Source organism: Thermobia domestica, chromosome 17 (genome assembly GCF_964235325.1).
Source record: "Thermobia domestica chromosome 17, izTheDome1.hap1.1, whole genome shotgun sequence".
Taxonomy (NCBI): Eukaryota; Metazoa; Arthropoda; class Insecta; order Zygentoma; family Lepismatidae; genus Thermobia; species Thermobia domestica.
In genome coordinates this window covers 64,301,251-64,315,482 of record NC_137470.1, presented here as the reverse complement: position 1 = coordinate 64,315,482, position 14,232 = coordinate 64,301,251, and positions in this window count along the sequence as shown.

Below are 14,232 nucleotides of genomic sequence, written 5' to 3'. Positions count from 1 at the left end.
GGCGTACGCAGGAATTTATTTCGGGAGGGATCCAAACTCAATATCAGTGTATTTTATATTGAAATTCCTAAACTTGTCCCAATAATTAGGCTAAATTTACACGAAAGTTGGAATTTCGGGGGTGGTCCGGACCCCAAGGACCCACCCCCTGCGTACGTCCCTGTGTGTGTGCGTATTTCCTTAAAATTAATATTTTATACTTTCCCTTTGTGGTATTCACTTCAAATTTGGTATTCGCATGTATCTTAACGAGGGACATAAAAGGGGAGAGAGAGATTTTGCAATCGTTTCCGGTTTGAAGTAGACACTTGTCGCGAAACAAAATGTATTGTTGTCTTGTATGGACACTATATCCTGAAAATAATGCCCAATGTTTCTTTCAGACTCTTTTTGGGGGACACTGCCTCCTCAGAGCGCCCCTGGCGAGATCAAAATAATACGTTTATAATACAGTAACAAATAGAATGCTATCAGCAGTGCCCCCGGGGTAATACTCCCCCCCCCCGAACATTGCTTCCGATAGAGACACTGGTGATGCTCCATTTCCAAAGCAGCATATGGAGGATTTTAAATACTTCAGTATCGTCTCGAAACTTTACACGAACATACTGCCTAGTTTCGAGACGATATCAACAGTTAGTGTATAAATATATTCTTTTCGTCTATGTCTGTAATAACGAAAATATTTTGTTCACGCAATGCCAACAGAAACTATTTTGATAAAACGAAGCAATGTGATAAGAAAAAAGAACGTTAGATAAAACAAGGTTCGGCGGGGAATAGAACCCAGACCTGCTACTCAGAAAGCAAACACTTTACCGCGGAGCTAATTTACTACGTTAAATTCTGTTTGTTTTTTTCTTCTCAATATACCACATAAGAGGCCAAATGAAGGCAATTCAAAAATATGGCAATTTTTCATTCAAGATGGCGACTTCTCCAATGATTTGTTTCTTCACTTAAACTGAACTATGTCCTTAATAACATAGCGAAACCTGGCTTACCTACCAAGAGCACAACTTACAATTTTCACGGTTACAAATTTTTGAGCCGCCATTTTGAATCGAAGATGGCGACTTTTCCAACATGTCGGATTTTTCCCCTCACATGCCCTGTAATCTACACACTTGAACGCAATTTCGTGATTCCACCATATCTACAAGTTGTGTAGAATTAGACGCACCCTTATAACATTCCTAGCACTTTCTTACACCGAAAATGACTATTTTTTCAAGTTTAAGGGCGGATTCGCAAACTACGCATCAGAATAAACATCACCTCGAAATTTCAACGTCCTACATACAGCCATTACAAATTTCAAATTTTTTCGATTTGCGCCGCGAAACTAAAACGAATTTTAATGCTCTTTTTTCTATCATAAACTATGTTCCTAGCTTCACTGCCTGACAAAATATGACGTTTCTATGGTGTGCGGAACTACTCTAAAAACTAGCATTTCGAAACGACGAAAAATTTCGACACTTCATTTACATGGAAAATGTCGCCTTTTTCGTGATATCGGAATTTTCCCATTACTCACATCCCATGACGAACAAGTATGCAAAATTTGGTGTTTGTATGTTTTGTGGAAGTATGCAAACAATTAAGTGTGTTTCCGATTATAGAGGTATATAATTCCACAGACGCGGGCCCGCTACGTACCAGTATTATGTGCGCAGTAAGTAGGAAGTACCAAATATAAGGAATTTAGTAGTGTAGGGGAAAGACGTGAGCCTACTGTGCAGAAGACCTGGGTTCGATTCCCAGCAAGTTTTTCTCTCACTTTTTCTTTCTTCGAAAGTTTATTTTTATAGCATAGGTGATTGAAAATAAGCTTGACTCTATTATATACGGCATTTCATTCCAACCGGACCCACAAGTAAAACTATTAAATCGAAAGGGGCACTTTTCCACGTATCTTATAAATATGTAAGCTGCCGACGAGACAATTTTCAAGAGGTGCCCATTTGTGTGTGTGTGTATGAGCGTGTGTGTGCAGTGGCGTACGCAGGAATTTATTTCGGGAGGGGTCCAAACTCAATATCAGTGTATTTTATATTGAAATTCCTAAACTTGTCCCAAAAATTAGGCTAAATTTACACAAAAGTTGGAATTTCGGGGGTGGTCCGGACCCCAATGACCCACCCCCTGCGTACGTCCCTGTGTGTGTGCGTATTTCCTTAAAATTAATATTTTATACTTTCACTTTGTGGTATTCACTTCAAATTTGGTATTCGCATGTATCTTAACGAGGGACATAAAAGGGGAGAGAGAGATTTTGCAATCGTTTCCGGTTTGAAGTAGACACTTGTCGCGAAACAAAATGTATTGTTGTCTTGTATGGACACTATATCCTGAAAATAATGCCCAATGTTTCTTTCAGACACTTTTTGGGGGACACTGCCTCCTCAGAGCGCCCCAGGCGAGATCAAAATAATACGTTTGTAATACAGTAACAAAGTGAATGCTATCAGCAGTGCCCCCGGGGTAATACTCCCCCCCCCGAACATTGCTTCCGATAGAGACACTGGTGATGCTCCATTTCCAAAGCAGCATATGGAGGATTTTAAATATTTCAGTATCGTCTCGAAACTTTACACGAACATACTGCCTAGTTTCGAGACGATATCAACAGTTAGTGTATAAATATATTCTTTTCGTCTATGCCTGTAATAACGAAAATATTTTGTTCACGCAATGCCAACAGAAACTATTTTGATAAAACGAAGCAATGTGATAAGAAAAAAGAACGTTAGATAAAACAAGGTTCGGCGGGGAATAGAACCCAGACCTGCTACTCAGAAAGCAAACACTTTACCGCGGAGCTAATTTACTACGTTAAATTCTGTTTGTTTTTTTCTTCTCAATATACCACATAAGAGGCCAAATGAAGGCAATTCAGAAATATGGCAATTTTTCATTCAAGATGGCGACTTCTCCAATGATTTGTTTCTTCACTTAAACTGAACTATGTCCTTAATGACATAGCGAAACCTGGCTTACCTACCAAGAGCACAACTTACAATTTTCACGGTTACAAATTTTTGAGCCGCCATTTTGAATCGAAGATGGCGACTTTTCCAACATGTCGGATTTTTCCCCTCACATGTCCTGTAATCTACACACTTGAACGCAATTTCGTGATTCCACCATATCTACAAGTTGTGTAGAATTAGACGCACCCTTATAACATTCCTAGCACTTTCTTACACCGAACATGACTATTTTTTCAAGTTTAAGGGCGGATTCGCAAACTACGCATCAGAATAAACATCACCTCGAAATTTCAACGTCCTACATACAGCCATTACAAATTTCAAATTTTTTCGATTTGCGCCGCGAAATTAAAACGAATTTTAATGCTCTTTTTTCTATCATAAACTATGTTCCTAGCTTCACTGCCTGACAAAATATGACGTTTCTATGGTGTGCGGAACTACTCTAAAAACTAGCATTTCGAAACGACGAAAAATTTCGACACTTCATTTACATGGAAAATGTCGCCTTTTTCGTGATATCGGAATTTTCCCATTACTCACATCCCATGACGAACAAGTATGCAAAATTTGGTGTTTGTATGTTTTTTTGGAAGTATGCAAACAATTAAGTGTGTTTCCGATTATAGAGGTATATAATTCCACAGACGCGGGCCCGCTACGTACCAGTATTATGTGCGCAGTAAGTAGGAAGTACCAAATATAAGGAATTTAGTAGTGTAGGGGAAAGACGTGAGCCTACTGTGCAGAAGACCTGGGTTCGATTCCCAGCAAGTTTTTCTCTCACTTTTTCTTTCTTCGAAAGTTTATTTTTATAGCATAGGTGATTGAAAATAAGCTTGACTCTATTATATACGGCATTTCATTCCAACCGGACCCACAAGTAAAACTATTAAATCGAAAGGGGCACTTTTCCACGTATCTTATAAATATGTAAGCTGCCGACGAGACAATTTTCAAGAGGTGCCCATTTGTGTGTGTGTGTATGAGCGTGTGTGTGCAGTGGCGTACGCAGGAATTTATTTCGGGAGGGGTCCAAACTCAATATCAGTGTATTTTATATTGAAATTCCTAAACTTGTCCCAAAAATTAGGCTACATTTACACAAAAGTTGGAATTTCGGGGGTGGTCCGGACCCCAAGGACCCACCCCCTGCGTACGTCCCTGTGTGTGTGCGTATTTCCTTAAAATTAATATTTTATACTTTCCCTTTGTGGTATTCACTTCAAATTTGGTATTCGCATGTATCTTAACGAGGGACATAAAAGGGGAGAGAGATATTTTGCAATCGTTTCCGGTTTGAAGTAGACACTTGTCGCGAAACAAAATGTATTGTTGTCTTGTATGGACACTATATCCTGAAAATAATGCCCAATGTTTCTTTCAGACTCTTTTTGGGGGACACTGCCTCCTCAGAGCGCCCCTGGCGAGATCAAAATAATACGTTTATAATACAGTAACAAATAGAATGCTATCAGCAGTGCCCCCGGGGTAATACTCCCCCCCGAACATTGCTTCCGATAGAGACACTGGTGATGCTCCATTTCCAAAGCAGCATATGGAGGATTTTAAATACTTCAGTATCGTCTCGAAACTTTACACGAACATACTGCCTAGTTTCGAGACGATATCAACAGTTAGTGTATAAATATATTCTTTTCGTCTATGTCTGTAATAACGAAAATATTTTGTTCACGCAATGCCAACAGAAACTATTTTGATAAAACGAAGCAATGTGATAAGAAAAAAGAACGTTAGATAAAACAAGGTTCGGCGGGGAATAGAACCCAGACCTGCTACTCAGAAAGCAAACACTTCACCGCGGAGCTAATTTACTACGTTAAGTTCTGTTTGTTTTATTCTTCTCAATATACCACATAAGAGGCCAAATGAAGGCAATTCAAAAATATGGCAATTTTTCATTCAAGATGGCGACTTCTCCAATGATTTGTTTCTTCACTTAAACTGAACTATGTCCTTAATAACATATCGAAACCTGGCTTACCTACCAAGAGCACAACTTACAATTTTCACGGTTACAAATTTTTGAGCCGCCATTTTGAATCGAAGATGGCGACTTTTCCAACATGTCGGATTTTTCCCCTCACATGCCCTGTAATCTACACACTTGAACGCAATTTCGTGATTCCACCATATCTACAAGTTGTGTAGAATTAGACGCACCCTTATAACATTCCTAGCACTTTCTTACACCGAACATGACTATTTTTTCAAGTTTAAGGGCGGATTCGCAAACTACGCATCAGAATAAACATCACCTCGAAATTTCAACGTCCTACATACAGCCATTACAAATTTCACATTTTTTCGATTTGCGCCGCGAAACTAAAACGAATTTTAATGCTCTTTTTTCTATCATAAACTATGTTCCTAGCTTCACTGCCTGACAAAATATGACGTTTCTATGGTGTGCGGAACTACTCTAAAAACTAGCATTTCGAAACGACGAAAAATTTCGACACTTCATTTACATGGAAAATGTCGCCTTTTTCGTGATATCGGAATTTTCCCATTACTCACATCCCATGACGAACAAGTATGCAAAATTTGGTGTTTGTATGTTTTGTGGAAGTATGCAAACAATTAAGTGTGTTTCCGATTATAGAGGTATATAATTCCACAGACGCGGGCCCGCTACGTACCAGTATTATGTGCACAGTAAGTAGGAAGTACCAAATATAAGGAATTTAGTAGTGTAGGGGAAAGACGTGAGCCTACTGTGCAGAAGACCTGGGTTCGATTCCCAGCAAATTTTTCTCTCACTTTTTCTTTCTTCGAAAGTTTGTTTTTATAGCATAGGTGATTGAAAATAAGCTTGACTCTATTATATACGGCATTTCATACCAACCGGACCCACAAGTAAAACTATTAAATCGAAAGGGGCACTTTTCCACGTATCTTATAAATATGTAAGCTGCCGACGAGACAATTTTCAAGAGGTGCCCATTTGTGTGTGTGTGTATGAGCGTGTGTGTGCAGTGGCGTACGCAGGAATTTATTTCGGGAGGGGTCCAAACTCAATATCAGTGTATTTTATATTGAAATTCCTAAACTTGTCCCAAAAATTAGGCTAAATTTACACAAAAGTTGGAATTTCGGGGGTGGTCCGGACCCCAAGGACCCACCCCCTGCGTACGTCCCTGTGTGTGTGCGTATTTCCTTAAAATTAATATTTTATACTTTCCCTTTGTGGTATTCACTTCAAATTTGGTATTCGCATGTATCTTAACGAGGGACATAAAAGGGGAGAGAGATATTTTGCAATCGTTTCCGGTTTGAAGTAGACACTTGTCGCGAAACAAAATGTATTGTTGTCTTGTATGGACACTATATCCTGAAAATAATGCCCAATGTTTCTTTCAGACTCTTTTTGGGGGACACTGCCTCCTCAGAGCGCCCCTGGCGAGATCAAAATAATACGTTTATAATACAGTAACAAATAGAATGCTATCAGCAGTGCCCCCGGGGTAATACTCCCCCCCGAACATTGCTTCCGATAGAGACACTGGTGATGCTCCATTTCCAAAGCAGCATATGGAGGATTTTAAATACTTCAGTATCGTCTCGAAACTTTACAGGAACATACTGCCTAGTTTCGAGACGATATCAACAGTTAGTGTATAAATATATTCTTTTCGTCTATGTCTGTAATAACGAAAATATTTTGTTCACGCAATGCCAACAGAAACTATTTTGATAAAACGAAGCAATGTGATAAGAAAAAAGAACGTTAGATAAAACAAGGTTCGGCGGGGAATAGAACCCAGACCTGCTACTCAGAAAGCAAACACTTCACCGCGGAGCTAATTTACTACGTTAAATTCTGTTTGTTTTTTTCTTCTCAATATACCACATAAGAGGCCAAATGAAGGCAATTCAAAAATATGGCAATTTTTCATTCAAGATGGCGACTTCTCCAATGATTTGTTTCTTCACTTAAACTGAACTATGTCCTTAATAACATAGCGAAACCTGGCTTACCTACCAAAAGCACAACTTACAATTTTCACGGTTACAAATTTTTGAGCCGCCATTTTGAATCGAAGATGGCGACTTTTCCAACATGTCGGATTTTTCCCCTCACATGCCCTGTAATCTACACACTTGAACGCAATTTCGTGATTCCACCATATCTACAAGTTGTGTAGAATTAGACGCACCCTTATAACATTCCTAGCACTTTCTTACACCGAACATGACTATTTTTTCAAGTTTAAGGGCGGATTCGCAAACTACGCATCAGAATAAACATCACCTCGAAATTTCAACGTCCTACATACAGCCATTACAAATTTCACATTTTTTCGATTTGCGCCGCGAAACTAAAACGAATTTTAATGCTCTTTTTTCTATCATAAACTATGTTCCTAGCTTCACTGCCTGACAAAATATGACGTTTCTATGGTGTGCGGAACTACTCTAAAAACTAGCATTTCGAAACGACGAAAAATTTCGACACTTCATTTACATGGAAAATGTCGCCTTTTTCGTGATATCGGAATTTTCCCATTACTCACATCCCATGACGAACAAGTATGCAAAATTTGGTGTTTGTATGTTTTGTGGAAGTATGCAAACAATTAAGTGTGTTTCCGATTATAGAGGTATATAATTCCACAGACGCGGGCCCGCTACGTACCAGTATTATGTGCACAGTAAGTAGGAAGTACCAAATATAAGGAATTTAGTAGTGTAGGGGAAAGACGTGAGCCTACTGTGCAGAAGACCTGGGTTCGATTCCCAGCAAATTTTTCTCTCACTTTTTCTTTCTTCGAAAGTTTGTTTTTATAGCATAGGTGATTGAAAATAAGCTTGACTCTATTATATACGGCATTTCATACCAACCGGACCCACAAGTAAAACTATTAAATCGAAAGGGGCACTTTTCCACGTATCTTATAAATATGTAAGCTGCCGACGAGACAATTTTCAAGAGGTGCCCATTTGTGTGTGTGTGTATGAGCGTGTGTGTGCAGTGGCGTACGCAGGAATTTATTTCGGGAGGGGTCCAAACTCAATATCAGTGTATTTTATATTGAAATTCCTAAACTTGTCCCAAAAATTAGGCTAAATTTACACAAAAGTTGGAATTTCGGGGGTGGTCCGGACCCCAAGGACCCACCCCCTGCGTACGTCCCTGTGTGTGTGCGTATTTCCTTAAAATTAATATTTTATACTTTCCCTTTGTGGTATTCACTTCAAATTTGGTATTCGCATGTATCTTAACGAGGGACATAAAAGGGGAGAGAGATATTTTGCAATCGTTTCCGGTTTGAAGTAGACACTTGTCGCGAAACAAAATGTATTGTTGTCTTGTATGGACACTATATCCTGAAAATAATGCCCAATGTTTCTTTCAGACTCTTTTTGGGGGACACTGCCTCCTCAGAGCGCCCCTGGCGAGATCAAAATAATACGTTTATAATACAGTAACAAATAGAATGCTATCAGCAGTGCCCCCGGGGTAATACTCCCCCCCGAACATTGCTTCCGATAGAGACACTGGTGATGCTCCATTTCCAAAGCAGCATATGGAGGATTTTAAATACTTCAGTATCGTCTCGAAACTTTACAGGAACATACTGCCTAGTTTCGAGACGATATCAACAGTTAGTGTATAAATATATTCTTTTCGTCTATGTCTGTAATAACGAAAATATTTTGTTCACGCAATGCCAACAGAAACTATTTTGATAAAACGAAGCAATGTGATAAGAAAAAAGAACGTTAGATAAAACAAGGTTCGGCGGGGAATAGAACCCAGACCTGCTACTCAGAAAGCAAACACTTCACCGCGGAGCTAATTTACTACGTTAAATTCTGTTTGTTTTTTTCTTCTCAATATACCACATAAGAGGCCAAATGAAGGCAATTCAAAAATATGGCAATTTTTCATTCAAGATGGCGACTTCTCCAATGATTTGTTTCTTCACTTAAACTGAACTATGTCCTTAATAACATAGCGAAACCTGGCTTACCTACCAAAAGCACAACTTACAATTTTCACGGTTACAAATTTTTGAGCCGCCATTTTGAATCGAAGATGGCGACTTTTCCAACATGTCGGATTTTTCCCCTCACATGCCCTGTAATCTACACACTTGAACGCAATTTCGTGATTCCACCATATCTACAAGTTGTGTAGAATTAGACGCACCCTTATAACATTCCTAGCACTTTCTTACACCGAAAATGACTATTTTTTCAAGTTTAAGGGCGGATTCGCAAACTACGCATCAGAATAAACATCACCTCGAAATTTCAACGTCCTACATACAGCCATTACAAATTTCAAATTTTTTCGATTTGCGCCGCGAAACTAAAACGAATTTTAATGCTCTTTTTTCTATCATAAACTATGTTCCTAGCTTCACTGCCTGACAAAATATGACGTTTCTATGGTGTGCGGAACTACTCTAAAAACTAGCATTTCGAAACGACGAAAAATTTCGACACTTCATTTACATGGAAAATGTCGCCTTTTTCGTGATATCGGAATTTTCCCATTACTCACATCCCATGACGAACAAGTATGCAAAATTTGGTGTTTGTATGTTTTGTGGAAGTATGCAAACAATTAAGTGTGTTTCCGATTATAGAGGTATATAATTCCACAGACGCGGGCCCGCTACGTACCAGTATTATGTGCGCAGTAAGTAGGAAGTACCAAATATAAGGAATTTAGTAGTGTAGGGGAAAGACGTGAGCCTACTGTGCAGAAGACCTGGGTACGATTCCCAGCAAGTTTTTCTCTCACTTTTTCTTTCTTCGAAAGTTTATTTTTATAGCATAGGTGATTGAAAATAAGCTTGACTCTATTATATACGGCATTTAATTCCAACCGGACCCACAAGTAAAACTATTAAATCGAAAGGGGCACTTTTCCACGTATCTTATAAATATGTAAGCTGCCGACGAGACAATTTTCAAGAGGTGCCCATTTGTGTGTGTGTGTATGAGCGTGTGTGTGCAGTGGCGTACGCAGGAATTTATTTCGGGAGGGGTCCAAACTCAATATCAGTGTATTTTATATTGAAATTCCTAAACTTGTCCCAAAAATTAGGCTAAATTTACACAAAAGTTGGAATTTCGGGGGTGGTCCGGACCCCAATGACCCACCCCCTGCGTACGTCCCTGTGTGTGTGCGTATTTCCTTAAAATTAATATTTTATACTTTCCCTTTGTGGTATTCACTTCAAATTTGGTATTCGCATGTATCTTAACGAGGGACATAAAAGGGGAGAGAGATATTTTGCAATCGTTTCCGGTTTGAAGTAGACACTTGTCGCGAAACAAAATGTATTGTTGTCTTGTATGGACACTATATCCTGAAAATAATGCCCAATGTTTCTTTCAGACTCTTTTTGGGGGACACTGCCTCCTCAGAGCGCCCCTGGCGAGATCAAAATAATACGTTTATAATACAGTAACAAATAGAATGCTATCAGCAGTGCCCCCGGGGTAATACTCCCCCCCGAACATTGCTTCCGATAGAGACACTGGTGATGCTCCATTTCCAAAGCAGCATATGGAGGATTTTAAATACTTCAGTATCGTCTCGAAACTTTACACGAACATACTGCCTAGTTTCGAGACGATATCAACAGTTAGTGTATAAATATATTCTTTTCGTCTATGTCTGTAATAACGAAAATATTTTGTTCACGCAATGCCAACAGAAACTATTTTGATAAAACGAAGCAATGTGATAAGAAAAAAGAACGTTAGATAAAACAAGGTTCGGCGGGGAATAGAACCCGGACCTGCTACTCAGAAAGCAAACACTTTACCGCGGAGCTAATTTACTACGTTAAATTCTGTTTGTTTTTTTCTTCTCAATATACCACATAAGAGGCCAAATGAATTCAATTCAAAAATATGGCAATTTTTCATTCAAGATGGCGACTTCTCCAATGATTTGTTTCTTCACTTAAACTGAACTATGTCCTTAATAACATAGCGAAACCTGGCTTACCTACCAAGAGCACAACTTACAATTTTCACGGTTACAAATTTTTGAGCCGCCATTTTGAATCGAAGATGGCGTCTTTTCCAACATGTCGGATTTTTCCCCTCACATGCCCTGTAATCTACACACTTGAACGCAATTTCGTGATTCCACCATATCTACAAGTTGTGTAGAATTAGACGCACCCTTATAACATTCCTAGCACTTTCTTACACCGAACATGACTATTTTTTCAAGTTTAAGGGCGGATTCGCAAAATACGCATCAGAATAAACATCACCTCGAAATTTCAACGTCCTACATACAGCCATTACAAATTTCACATTTTTTCGATTTGCGCCGCGAAACTAAAAACGAATTTTAATGCTCTTTTTTCTATCATAAACTATGTTCCTAGCTTCACTGCCTGACAAAATATGACGTTTCTATGGTGTGCGGAACTACTCTAAAAACTAGCATTTCGAAACGACGAAAAATTTCGACACTTCATTTACATGGAAAATGTCGCCTTTTTCGTGATATCGGAATTTACCCATTACTCACATCCCACGACGAACAAGTATGCAAAATTTGGTGTTTGTATGTTTTGTGGAAGTATGCAAACAATTAAGTGTGTTTCCGATTATAGAGGTATATAATTCCACAGACGCGGGCCCGCTACGTACCAGTATTATGTGCGCAGTAAGTAGGAAGTACCAAATATAAGGAATTTAGTAGTGTAGGGGAATGGCGTGAGCCTACTGTGCAGAAGACCTGGGTTCGATTCCCAGCAAGTTTTTCTCTCACTTTTTCTTTCTTCGAAAGTTTATTTTTATAGCATAGGTGATTGAAAATAAGCTTGACTCTATTATATACGGCATTTAATTCCAACCGGACCCACAAGTAAAACTATTAAATCGAAACGGGCACTTTTCCACGTATCTTATAAATATGTAAGCTGCCGACGAGACAATTTTCAAGAGGTGCACATTTGTGTGTGTGTGTATGAGCGTGTGTGTGCAGTGGCGCACGCAGGAATTTATTTCGGGAGGGGTCCAAACTCAATATCAGTGTATTTTATATTGAAATTCCTAAACTTGTCCCAAAAATTAGGCTAAATTTACACAAAAGTTGGAATTTCGGGGGTGGTCCGGACCCCAAGGACCCACCCCCTGCGTACGTCCCTGTGTGTGTGCGTATTTCCTTAAAATTAATATTTTATACTTTCCCTTTGTGGTATTCACTTCAAATTTGGTATTCGCATGTATCTTAACGAGGGACATAAAAGGGGAGAGAGAGATTTTGCAATCGTTTCCGGTTTGAAGTAGACACTTGTCGCGAAACAAAATGTATTGTTGTCTTGTATGGACACTATATCCTGAAAATAATGCCCAATGTTTCTTTCAGACTCTTTTTGGGGGACACTGCCTCCTCAGAGCGCCCCTGGCGAGATCAAAATAATACGTTTATAATACAGTAACAAATAGAATGCTATCAGCAGTGCCCCCGGGGTAATACTCCCCCCCGAACATTGCTTCCGATAGAGACACTGGTGATGCTCCATTTCCAAAGCAGCATATGGAGGATTTTAAATACTTCAGTATCGTCTCGAAACTTTACAGGAACATACTGCCTAGTTTCGAGACGATATCAACAGTTAGTGTATAAATATATTCTTTTCGTCTATGTCTGTAATAACGAAAATATTTTGTTCACGCAATGCCAACAGAAACTATTTTGATAAAACGAAGCAATGTGATAAGAAAAAAGAACGTTAGATAAAACAAGGTTCGGCGGGGAATAGAACCCAGACCTGCTACTCAGAAAGCAAACACTTCACCGCGGAGCTAATTTACTACGTTAAATTCTGTTTGTTTTATTCTTCTCAATATACCACATAAGAGGCCAAATGAAGGCAATTCAAAAATATGGCAATTTTTCATTCAAGATGGCGACTTCTCCAAAGATTTGTTTCTTCACTTAAACTGAACTATGTCCTTAATAACATAGCGAAACCTGGCTTACCTACCAAGAGCACAACTTACAATTTTCACGGTTACAAATTTTTGAGCCGCCATTTTGAATCGAAGATGGCGACTTTTCCAACATGTCGGATTTTTCCCCTCACATGCCCTGTAATCTACACACTTGAACGCAATTTCGTGATTCCACCATATCTACAAGTTGTGTAGAATTAGACGCACCCTTATAACATTCCTAGCACTTTCTTACACCGAACATGACTATTTTTTCAAGTTTAAGGGCGGATTCGCAAACTACGCATCAGAATAAACATCACCTAGAAATTTCAACGTCCTACATACAGCCATTACAAATTTCACATTTTTTCGATTTGCGCCGCGAAACTAAAACGAATTTTAATGCTCTTTTTTCTATCATAAACTATGTTCCTAGCTTCACTGCCTGACAAAATATGACGTTTCTATGGTGTGCGGAACTACTCTAAAAACTAGCATTTCGAAACGACGAAAAATTTCGACACTTCATTTACATGGAAAATGTCGCCTTTTTCGTGATATCGGAATTTTCCCATTACTCACATCCCATGACGAACAAGTATGCAAAATTTGGTGTTTGTATGTTTTGTGGAAGTATGCAAACAATTAAGTGTGTTTCCGATTATAGAGGTATATAACTCGCTAAAGCTCGGTGGGGGCTCCGCCCCCAGACCCCCGGTCAGGCCTTTGCCATGAGGTGTCATGTTCTAGAAAACTATTCCTTCAGGAATTCACTTTCCTTTACAGCAGACAACTGTTACCAACACATACTTCAATTCAACCGGTATTATTCCTTCCATGTAACTTTGAAAAACAAGCACACAATTTATTAGAAAGAACTCTATTACTACTTCTACTCTGGCAATCATATGCATGGCTTATTATGTACACTTTGCGCACACCTATACATGTTAGAGACAATAACAGAATTTATATTCTCAAACATAAACAGCGGACACTGTCTTCCAATAGCCTACCTATTAAACCTTGCATTTTGCGAAAACACTCACTGTTTACAAATGTGATTTTTGCAACCTTTCAAATATTTATTCGTAGCATTTTTTAATATTATGTTTTGCAGTGTAATTTAGTACAATGTATTATAATAGTGTCCTTGAAGTTAATTGTACATATTACCTGCAGGAAAAGTAATTCATATCTGTGATACAAGGGTGGCAAAATATTTCAGGCTTCCTGCACATTTGTTCTTGTATTTGCAATGAAGACTACAATTTACTAGATAATTTAC